Source organism: Gekko japonicus, unplaced genomic scaffold (assembly GCF_001447785.1).
Source record: "Gekko japonicus isolate JY-2015 unplaced genomic scaffold, Gekko_japonicus_V1.1 scaffold6423, whole genome shotgun sequence".
Lineage (NCBI taxonomy): Eukaryota > Metazoa > Chordata > Lepidosauria > Squamata > Gekkonidae > Gekko > Gekko japonicus.
In genome coordinates this window covers 14,702-25,119 of record NW_015164402.1, presented here as the reverse complement: position 1 = coordinate 25,119, position 10,418 = coordinate 14,702, and the positions used below count along the sequence as shown (strand labels likewise).

At 46.0% G+C, this 10,418-nt stretch overlaps 1 protein-coding gene across 3 annotated transcripts in view; it reads left to right on the top strand.

Moving 5' to 3' along the window:
• LOC107108471 (tsukushin-like) overlaps positions 1-10,418 on the top strand; it is a 26,192-nt gene that overhangs the window by 4,278 nt on the left and 11,496 nt on the right. Inside the window, exon 1 of one of the 3 annotated variants that reach the window (XM_015408909.1) lies at positions 198-217. The exons of the other annotated variants lie outside the window; for them this stretch is intronic. The gene's annotated coding sequence lies outside the window, so the exon portion shown is untranslated. Of the gene's footprint in view, positions 1-197; positions 218-10,418 lie in introns of those variants that run through there. 3 annotated transcript variants of the gene reach the window in all.

Genomic DNA, 10,418 nt, shown 5'->3' with positions numbered 1-10,418 from the left:
GGCTGCCAGTCTGAGTAGACAATACTAACTGTGATGGACCGATAGCCTCATTCAGTACAAGACAGCTTCATCCGTGTTCATGTGCGCTCCGGCCCGTCTTTGTAGGTCAAAACTGACTGTTGCTTAGAGGAAGTGAGCCGTTATTCTGTGCAAGAACAGCGGTCGGGGCAGCTCACGTTGCGTGGCGGAGGCCAGTGGAAACCACTGTGAAAATAAGGTTGGCTCATTTTACCACATGTGGTGGCATTGTGAAAGATCTAAGAAATATTGGGTTATGGTACTTGAAATCTTGCCAAAGGTACTAGGGGCGGGAGTACAATTTACACCAGAGACTTTGTTGTTGAATATTCTACCTGATAATTCGAACAAAGATGATCGTTATTTGATTGTTTTTTTTAACTACAGCTGCAAGGATTCTCTATGCAAAATATTGGAAATTACCGGAGATACCAACAAAACGAGAACTAGTAAATAAAATCCTGGCAGCAGCAGAATTGGATAAATTGACTTTATTGCTAAAAGGCGCACGCAACAGATTCGACATTCCAGAATACTTGGTCACGGTTCTATAATTGGTATGATAAATATATGTAAGCAAGCTTGCAAGAGACAGACTAAGAGTTTACTAAATGAAATATAGACCTGTTAGGATGATAGAGACAGAAAAGTTGCTTACACAGTTCATGAGAAATTGTTATTAAGGTAGAATAGGCACCAGTATAAATATTGGTAAAAATTGAAAATAACCTCCATGTATCTGTTTGTATGTATGTATATGTTGTGATGGTTTGTGTATGTTATGTGGGAAAATGTAATAAAACCCTGCCCCTTTGGGGGCAGTTTAAAAAAGAAAGAAAGAAACCACTGTTCCGCCTTGGCGAACCGTCAGCTGCCTTCCTTCCCCTTTTCTTCCTCTGTTGCAGCCTGACCGTTCCTGAGCTGAAGTGGGGAAGGAGAGAACCTGGCTCCTCTTCCAGAAGCATGTTCTTTAACCCAAGCGGTTGGTCACTGTCCTGCGCCGTTTGGTATTTGCAAGGCAATGCTGGATTTGTGGGTTTCTTGGTGTCCCCCCCCCGCCCGGCTTCTTCTGCAACTTCTTAGCAAAGGTTCAGGAACAGACCTTGGCTTGGGCAATCCAGAAGGAGACTGGAGGGGCCCATGGCTCAGTGGTAGAGCCTCTGCTTGGCATGCAGAAGGGCCCCGGTTCAATCCCCGGCATCTCCAGTTAGAAAGGACCAGGCAGTAGGGGATGTGAAAGATCTCTGCTTGAGGCCCCTCAAACCTATAGAGAGGGATCATGGCTCAGTGGTAGAGTCTGTGCTTGGCATGCAGAAGGTCCCAGGTTCAGTCCCTGGAATCTCCTGTTAGAAAGGACCAGGCAGTAGAGGATGTGAAAGACTTCTGCCCAAGCCCTTGAAGATACATAGACAGGGGCGTGGCTCGGTGGCAGACCACCTGCTTGGAATGCAGAAGGTCCCAGGTTCCGTCCCCAGCACCTGTTAGAAAGGACCAGGCAGTAGGGGATGTGAAAGACTTCTGCCCAAGCCCTTGAAGATACATAGACAGGGGCGTGGCTCGGTGGCAGACCACCTGCTTGGAATGCAGAAGGTCCCAGGTTCAGTCCCCGGCATCTCCAGTTAGAAAGGACCAGGCAGTAGGGGATGTGAAAGACTTTTGCCCGAGCCCTTGGAGAGCTGCCAATCTGAGTAGACAATAGTGACCTTGATGGACCAAGGCTCTAATTCGGGTTTTTTCCCGGGAAAAAACGGAAATTTTCAGAAAAAATTGAAAAAAATGCTACATTAGCACTTCTTTTTTCTTTTCCAGATTGAAAGTCATTCTGTTACTTTAGGAACATAAATATGACTACAGACATTTTTACTTGGCATGAATAACTCCCTTAAAACCACCCGCCACTCATTCTCTCGCTCAAAGAGCGGGTGGATTTTTTTTACCTAGAGATGTAAAATTTCCAGAAATTTTGAAGCTTGGGAAAAAAAAACCAGGGTTTTTCCAGGGTTTTCAGGAAAAAATGGAAATTTTCAGAAGTTTTTTTAAAAAATGCCACATTAGCATTTCTTTTTTCTTTTCCAGATTGAAAGTCATTCTGTTACTTCAGGAACATAAAATATGACTATGGACATTTTAACTTGGCATGAAATTATCACAACTAGCATATTAACAATATAGTGTATCCAAACAATTATTACAAACAGAATACCCATCCACATGCAAAAACAAAGCTGAAACCTTTTTCTTTTCTTGTGACAACAGCACCTCCTAAAGGAAGAAAATGCATCTTGTTCTTGCATTGGAGAGTTCAGTTGGTAACCTAGGACTTTCTTGTCCTCAGTGCACAGAAATTAGATCAATCTGATCCCATACGTATTTTTTAGAAATGATTTGGAAAATATTTGAACTCCTTGTCTTAAAATATTTTATTCATCATGTTAAAATAAAGCGTTCCAGAATCATGTTTTTTCCTTTTCTCTTCTTTTTTCAATTTTTTGGGAAAAACCAAAAAAGGCTTCAGGAGAAAAACGAGGGGGAAACGTTTTCTCCCCGAATTTTTCTGGTTTTTTTCGGGCCTTCACATCTCTATTTTTTCATAATTTAGGATTCCATATTGTTTCATACAACATTTGTTCAGGGGACGGCAATAATGCTTTTCGATAAAACCGGAGTCGGTCTGGATTTGGTGCATAGATTCCCCCCCCTTTATTATTGATTTCTGTCAGATCGTTAGATCGTAACCTCTAAAGATAAATTTCTGTTGAATAGATCCTGCGGCTATCCAATACCTTCCCTCTTTCTCTCCTGTTATGTTGATTTCATATCGAAGGCTTCTAAGATATATATACACGACAGCCCCTCTCGTTTTTTTGATCAAACGAAGCTTGGGGGGGGAGTACCTCGTTTAGAACGGTGTCGTGATTGAGTCTGTGTACATGTGTTTCTTGAATCCGAGGCGTCTTTGTTTCTGTCTTCGATAAGATGTCAGGAAACCTCTCCCCCCCCCCATCCCCCTTGAGATATTTAACCAAAGGGTATTCCGGGAACCGGCTCCGTCCAGTTTGAACTGCAATTTCGCAAGCGACCTTTAAGGGGCCTCTTCACAGCTGGAAATCTCTCCCCTTCCTCTGCCAAAACCACCGAGCTTTTGAATTCCTGTGCGGAGTTCTTGTTTGGTTCTGCAGTAGGGGTTTATGGACCCCTTTAAATTGCGAGGCTGGCGTTTTAACAGCCCCAGGGGGAAGAGTTGGATCTTCATGAACCTCTGCCCTGGAGCCATCCGGTCGTCCTCTGTTAGACTCAGGAGGTGGGATTAGAGAGACCGTCTCTGTCAGATCTCGTAGGGTTCCCAACTCCAGGTTAAAAACATTCCAGTCTGGTGTAGTGGTTAAGTGCGCGGACTCTAATCTGGGAGAACCGGGTTTGATTCCCCCACTCCTCCACTTGCACCTGCTGGATGACCTTGGGCAAGCCGTAGTTCTGATAAGAGCTGTTCTTGAAAAAGAGCCGTTTCTATCAGAGCTCTCTCAGCCCCACCTACCTCACAGGGTGTCTGTTGTGGGGAGGGGAAGGGAAAGGAGTCTTTAAGCCGCTCTGAGACACCTTCGGGTAGTGAAGGGCGGGGTATGAATCCAATCTCTTCTTCTCTTTTTCTTCCTGGAGATGCCCTGACCTGGATAGCTCAGGTAAGCCCGATCTCAGAGATTAAGCAGGGTCGACTCTGGCAAGTACTTGGATGGGAGACCTCTGTGGAATACCAGCAGTCCGGAGGCGGGGGCAGGCTTTATTCCACCACCTCTCTGAATATCCTCCGAGCCCTCAGTAGGGCTGTCACCAGAGGTCGCCATGACTTTCACGTGTACACACACTCTCAGGCACATATGAACAAATACAAAAATAAATTCCTGGAGATTTGGGGTGTGGAGCTTATGAAAGGTGGGGTTAGGGGAGGGGCCTCAGCAGGGTACCGTCCAGATGAGCTGTTTTTCTCCAAGGGAACTAGTCCTTGTCGTCCGGAGAACAGTTGTAATTCCGAGTGATCTCCAGGCCATACCTGGTGGTTGGCAACCCTAGTGTTCTGACAGGGCTTTGCTGTTATTCCTAAATAACCGAGGCCTGTCTGCTCAGCAGCCGTCAAAATGCGCAGGGAGCGACATCGGTGTGGGGCCCTGCAGGGCTTGTGAGAGCCAGTGTGGTGTAGTTGTCTGTCAGACAAGGCTCTGCGTTCGAATCCCCACTCCGCCGTGGAAGCTCGCTGGGCGACCTTGGGCCAGTCGCGCACTCTCAGCCTAACCTACCTCACAGGATTGCTGTGAGGATAAAAATGGAGGAGAGGAAAGCGATCTGAGCCACTTTGGGTAGAAAGGCGGGGTATATATAAAGTAAATAAATAAATTGTTGGTGAGGCCGAGTGTGAGGTAAATGCTGGCCTTCCGTGATGTCCCAGCCCTGCCCTTTCTGCCAAATGTGGACGAGAGGTTTGGGTTATCAGTGGCCCTGCGTCTGTTTAACACTGTCCTGTTTGGGCCTAGCACGCAGGTTGGTTTTTTGGACGTCGTTCAGCACCTGCCTAACAAGGCCGAAGCCTTTAGCGGGTGTGGATGGTCCTTCGAAAGTGCTCCCGTCACTGACAGAATAAGCCAGGGCCTTTTCTGCCAAGGAAAGGTAGCAGGCCCCCAGGTTTAATTCCTCTCCGTCATCTCCTCGGAGCCTTTCCTGGAAACGGGCGTCCATGTTCATGCCGTCTCGCCGCATTTTTTTTGTTTTGCCGTGTGCTAAAATAATCCTCCTTCCTTCGGGCAGGAGCGTGCTGCTAGCTAGTTAGAGAGAAGCCGACATTGGTTGTGTTGTTTTTCCCCCATTCCCTAAGTTTCTCTTAAAATTTATCGGCCGAGCCTGCAGTCTCCTTTTCAGAAAGCTGTAGTTTAGAAAGCTGTACCTTGGGATGGCCAGTTTGGTGTAGTGGTTAAGTGCGTGGCATGCTTTTATATAGAAAGCCAGTCTGGTGTAGTGGTTAAGTGCGTGGACTCTAATCTGGGAGAACGGGGTTTGATTCCCCACTCCTCCACTTGCACCTGGCTGGATGACCTTGGGCAAGCCGTAGTTCTGATAAGGGCTGTCCTTGAAAAACAAGAGCCATTTCTGTAAGAGTTCTCTCAGCCCCACCTACCTCACAGGGTGTCTGTTGTGAGGTGGGGAGGGGAAGGGAAAGGAGTTTGTAGGCCGCTCTGAGACTCCTTCGGGTAGTGAAGGGTGGCGTATAAATCCAATCTCCTCTTCTCTTCTTCTACATTTTAAAACAATGTCATTTAAAAACTCCACAACTGTCAGGCTGCCTTTGGCAAGCCAACTTCACCGAGGCCACTTACTTTCGCTTCCGGCTGACATCAGTGTGTTGTGCGTGGTGTTGGGGGTGAGGGGAATTGTCAGTGGTGGGCAAGAGCCCATGAAAGTGGGGGATCCCCTCCCCCCACCTGGGGAACGGTATCTCTATGCTGAGGGACCCCCCCCCTCCCCAAAGCAGGCCCTCCTCAGACTGCACCCCCAAAATCTCTGGGCATTTCCCAGCCCAGAGTTGGCAACCATAAGAATGTTGGATGTGATTTTTCTCTTCGCAATCAAGACGCAGCAGTTGTTAGCAGAGGGCGGTGGTCAGTTATTCTTGTATCTGTTCCTTTTTTAAACAATTTTTTAAAGACAAAGCAAACATGTAGGAGGGAAAAAATATTCTTACAGATTCTGGTTTAACTAACTCATCCCTAACAACTGGTATACTTACCGGTATCTATTTCACCTTATATCATTATGCATATCTCTTGCAATTATATCGAAGCTATACTTTGTATCTCCTTAAAGAGTTTGGCGGGTCTGTGTAGTTTATTTGGTATAGTCTTCAACCCACTTATAAAATCTTGACCATGTATTGTCAAATGTTGACTCTGGTTGTCCTTTCAAGTTTCAAGTTAATTTGTCCATCTCTGCAGTTTCCCAAATTTTACTTAAAATTTCTTCTCTTGAGGGTGTTTCTGTGCTTCTCCAATATTCAGCATAAAGTATTCTCGCTGTTGTAATTACATGTAATCTAAGAATAACATGTTTTACAATTTTCAGGTAAAATACTCAATAAAAATACTTCTGGAACAAAGGGTCCAAACATTATAACATTTTTTGTAAAATTTCATGAATCCAACACCAATATATTTTTCTTTATCACATAACCACCACATATGGTAATAAGATCCCACATTATTTTGACATTTCCAACATACATTTGAGCAATTAGGGTAAATTTTTGCCAGTTTATCAGGAGTAATATGCCATCTATAAAACATTTTATAAATATTTTCTTTATATGAATTGTCTTGGTAACTCTTTATCCCCCCCCCCCCCCCCCGTATCTGTGACCATTGGTCCAACTCAATATTATCACCCAGGTTTTGTGCCCATTTTATCATAACATTTTTAACTACTTCATCTTTGGTCTTAATATCTAACAATAACACATAAAATTTCTTAATCCGTTTCTCATCAGAATACATCAATATCTTATCTGTTTCCGTTATTTTTTCATAAAAACCTATCAACTTGTTTTTAATAAATCTTGATTCAATTTGTACTTTTTGCCATCAAGTTAGGATTTCTATTGGCTTTAATTCATTTCTGTTGTCTAATAGATCTTCATATCTTAACATTGTGTCTTCCTGAAATAAATTAGGGTTTGTAAAAGCTTCTAATGGTGCAACCCATTTCAGTATCTTAGTGTAGAGATTACTTTTAATTTCTTCTCACACCTTCAGTAAAGATGACCTAATAAAATGTTGTTTAAAATACTTATGAGTATCTGCTCTGCCATACCATAGAAGAAGAAGAGATGGGATTTACACCCCGCCCTTCACTACCCAAAGGTGTCTCTGAGTGGCTTACGACCTCCTTTCCCTTCCTCCCCACAACAGACACCCTGTGAGGTAGGTGGGGCTGAGAGAGCTCTGACAGAAACTGCTCTTTTTCAAGAACAGCTCTTATCAGAACTACGGCTTGCCCAAGGTCATCCAGCCAGGTGCAAGTGGAGGAGTGGGGAATCAAACCCGGTTCTCCCAGATTAGAGTCCGCGCACTTAACCACTACACCAGACTGGCTTTCTATATAAAAGCATGCCAACCTAACAGAAGTTCATGGCCTTGTATCTACTCATGACCTGTTCTTTCCAGTGTTCGTTGAGTGTAGCGTCTTCTGTTCCTTTTCTTTGAGGTGCTTTGCTTACTTGGGCATGCAAATAGGGCCGAGGGGAAGGCCGAGATTGGAGTTGGGGCTGCCAGTGTCACAGAGTCCGATGAAGTCTCTTGAATCACTTCGTTCTTTGTGCGTTTCCTAGAGGGAAGGGCATTAGCGGAGGAACTCTCTCTCTTGAGAGCCAGTGTGGTGCAGTAGTTAAGAGCGGTGGACTCTAATCTGGAGATGTGCCTTTGATTCCCCACTCCTCCTCCATATGAAGCCTTCGGGGTCACCTTGGGCCAGTCACAGTTTTCTCCGAACTCTCTCAGCCACACCTGCCTCACAAGGTGGCTGTTGGGGGGAGAGGAAGGCAAGGTGTTTGGAACACTCTGTCTGGGGCAGTGATGCTCTTTCTTCTTGGTGCTTGTGGGGCAATAGTGGGAGGGCTTCTGGAGTTCTGGCCCTGCTGGTGGACCTCCTGATGGCACCTACGTTTTGGCCACTGTGTGACACAGAGTGTTGGACTGGATGGGCCACTGGCCTGATCCAACACTGGCTTCTCTTATGTTCCTACGTGTGGAGCGGTGATGCTGGGTATTCTTGATGCTTGGGGGGGGGGGCAAGACTGGGAGGGCTTCTGGAGTTCTGGCCCCACTGGTGGGACCTCCTGAGGGCCCCCTGGGATTTGGCCACTGTGTGACACAGAGGCGGTGCGTTCAGACGCGGCGTTTCAGCCGGCATAAACTGTACCCGTTGGAACCGGTGCAGTTTATGCCGGCTGAAACGCGATCACACTCACCTCCATTTTGTGGATCCCATCGCTGTATGCCCACTTACGCTGCGGGCGTCGGCTTTTTTTTTTTTAACTCAGTTTGAGCATGCGCATAGGCAGCCATTCACAGAAGGGCAATCTTTGCGCATGCTCAAAACACCCCATATTACATTTAAACTTTAAAGGTAAGGACTTACCTTTAAAGTTTAAAGACCAAACTGGCCTCCCTGAAGTCCCGGACTCCTCCAAAACGCTACACTAAGGGTTTTTTGTTTTTTTTAAATGCTCAGGGCGAAGCTTCGCCCAAGCGCACATCGCTTAGTTAAAAAAAATGGCGGGGGGAAATCGGAAGCCTCAGGCTTCCGAACGGAAGTGGCTAGACACCGGTGGAGAGCGATCAGACGGCGGGGTTAAGCGCATGCAACCGTTGCACTCAGGATACCACCACTTGGGGACCTAGTGGCAGAGTGGAACGGTTTAAAGGGCTTTACAACGGTTAGGGAGGGAAGACAGATGTTCGCCGTCTGAACGCCGGTAAGTACAACGATTGCAACCGGCACAGATTCCGTTGTAAAGCCCCCGTCTGAACGCACCCAGAGTGTTGGACTGGATGGTCCAACATGGCTTCTCTCTTATGTTCTTAAGCTGCTTTGAGACTCCTGAGGGTAGAGAAAAGTGGGGTATAAAAACCAGCTCTTTTCTCTCTCCCCGCCCCCCCAGTGGAAGTTTTCCGCCTCTCCTTTCCTCGACCGGAGGCGGGTCACTCACTAAATGATACCCTTTTCCAGACTCAATGTCTCTTCTCCCTTTCCATTTCGGCAACCAAGCAGGAAGGCTTTCTGTCCTTCCAACGCTTGTGGCGGAGCCATTGTGCTGACTGTGTACTACCTCGTATTTTTACTGTTCTTTAAACTCGTTCTGCTGCTGAGGCGTGCATTTCCCTGAATTAAAATCGGAGGCACCCTTCATTTTACACCCCAGAAGGTTTTTGTTGTTTTCGTTTTAGAATATGCGGAAATAGGAATGACTTGCCCTCACAAGAGGCAAACCCCCTCCCTTGTTTCTGGTAGAGTCAATGTTTTAAGTTTTAAGATACAATGGGAAGGCCTCGGCCTCTCTGCCCTGTTGTTGGACCTCCAGGGGAACTGGTTGGCCGCTGTGTGAGACAGGAGGCTGGACTAGATGGACCCTCACTGGTCTGATCCAGAAGGGATCTTCCGATGTCCTTATGATACACACGCACATGTTCACTAATGGACGACTACAGGGCACTCTGCACATGCTCTGAGGTGCCAAGGCAGACAGTGTCAGCTAGGTTTGCCAACCTCCAGGTGTGGCCTGGAGATATCCCAGAATTACAACCAGTCTCCAGACGATCCGTTCCCCTGGATAAAATGCCTGCTTTGGAGGTTCCTCCTCTCCCAGAGCCTCCCCTCCACAAATCTCCAGGAATTATACCAACCCAGAATTGGCAACCCTAGGCCTTCAGGATAGTTTGAAAACCATGGAAGCTCGCTGGGTGACCTCAGGCCAGTCACAGTCTCTCAGCCTAACCTACCTCACAGGGTTGTTGTGATGAGAAAATGGAAGAGAGGAGAATGATATAAGACACACATGCGCACACACGCACACGGTACATTAGAGCAATCAACAAAACACACAAAAAGAAAGAAAACACAAATATTAATATCAAATTACAATGTCAATACGAATTGTCACATAAAATCATCAATAAAGCAATAATAGATTGACGTAACCTTATTTACGAAGTCTAAATCCATTTAAAAACATACATAATGATGCAATAAATCCCACCAAAAGGCACTTATTTAACAAATTTATTTATAAATATGATTGACTTCAATAACCTTAATTATATCTTGGTAACTGATGCCACCAAGTTTGCCATCCACACAGTGATCCATCGATCTTCATCCACCAGTAACACTCCTAATTTATTTTGCTCTGAACTCCCTGGCAAACGTCGTAAAATGTTTCTAAGGCACTTCTCCCAAACAGTTACAAATCCTGGACATCAAAATGTAACCCAAGCCGAATAGTCAATGGATCTGTACTCACAGGCGTGTACTTTAGGTCAGCAAGGTAAATCCTGTGATGTAAATTCTGTATATACAGTGGCTGAACTCATGGTATTAAGCAGGGGTCATTTCGTAGAAAAAGAGGCGCAGGAGCTCATTAGCATAACTCATTAGCATGGCTTAATTGCATATGCCACACCCCCTGGCATCACCGGAAGTGTGTCAGAAGGCAACACCCACCGGTCAGGCGCCATTGGACTGTTTTGGATTGCTAGCTATTGGGGGGGACGGGACGTGGAGATCTGCCCTCACAGAGGAGGGAGAGCTTGTACCTGAATAAAACTTGGTGTTAAAGGTGCCACTGGACTGTTTTGGACCGGGGG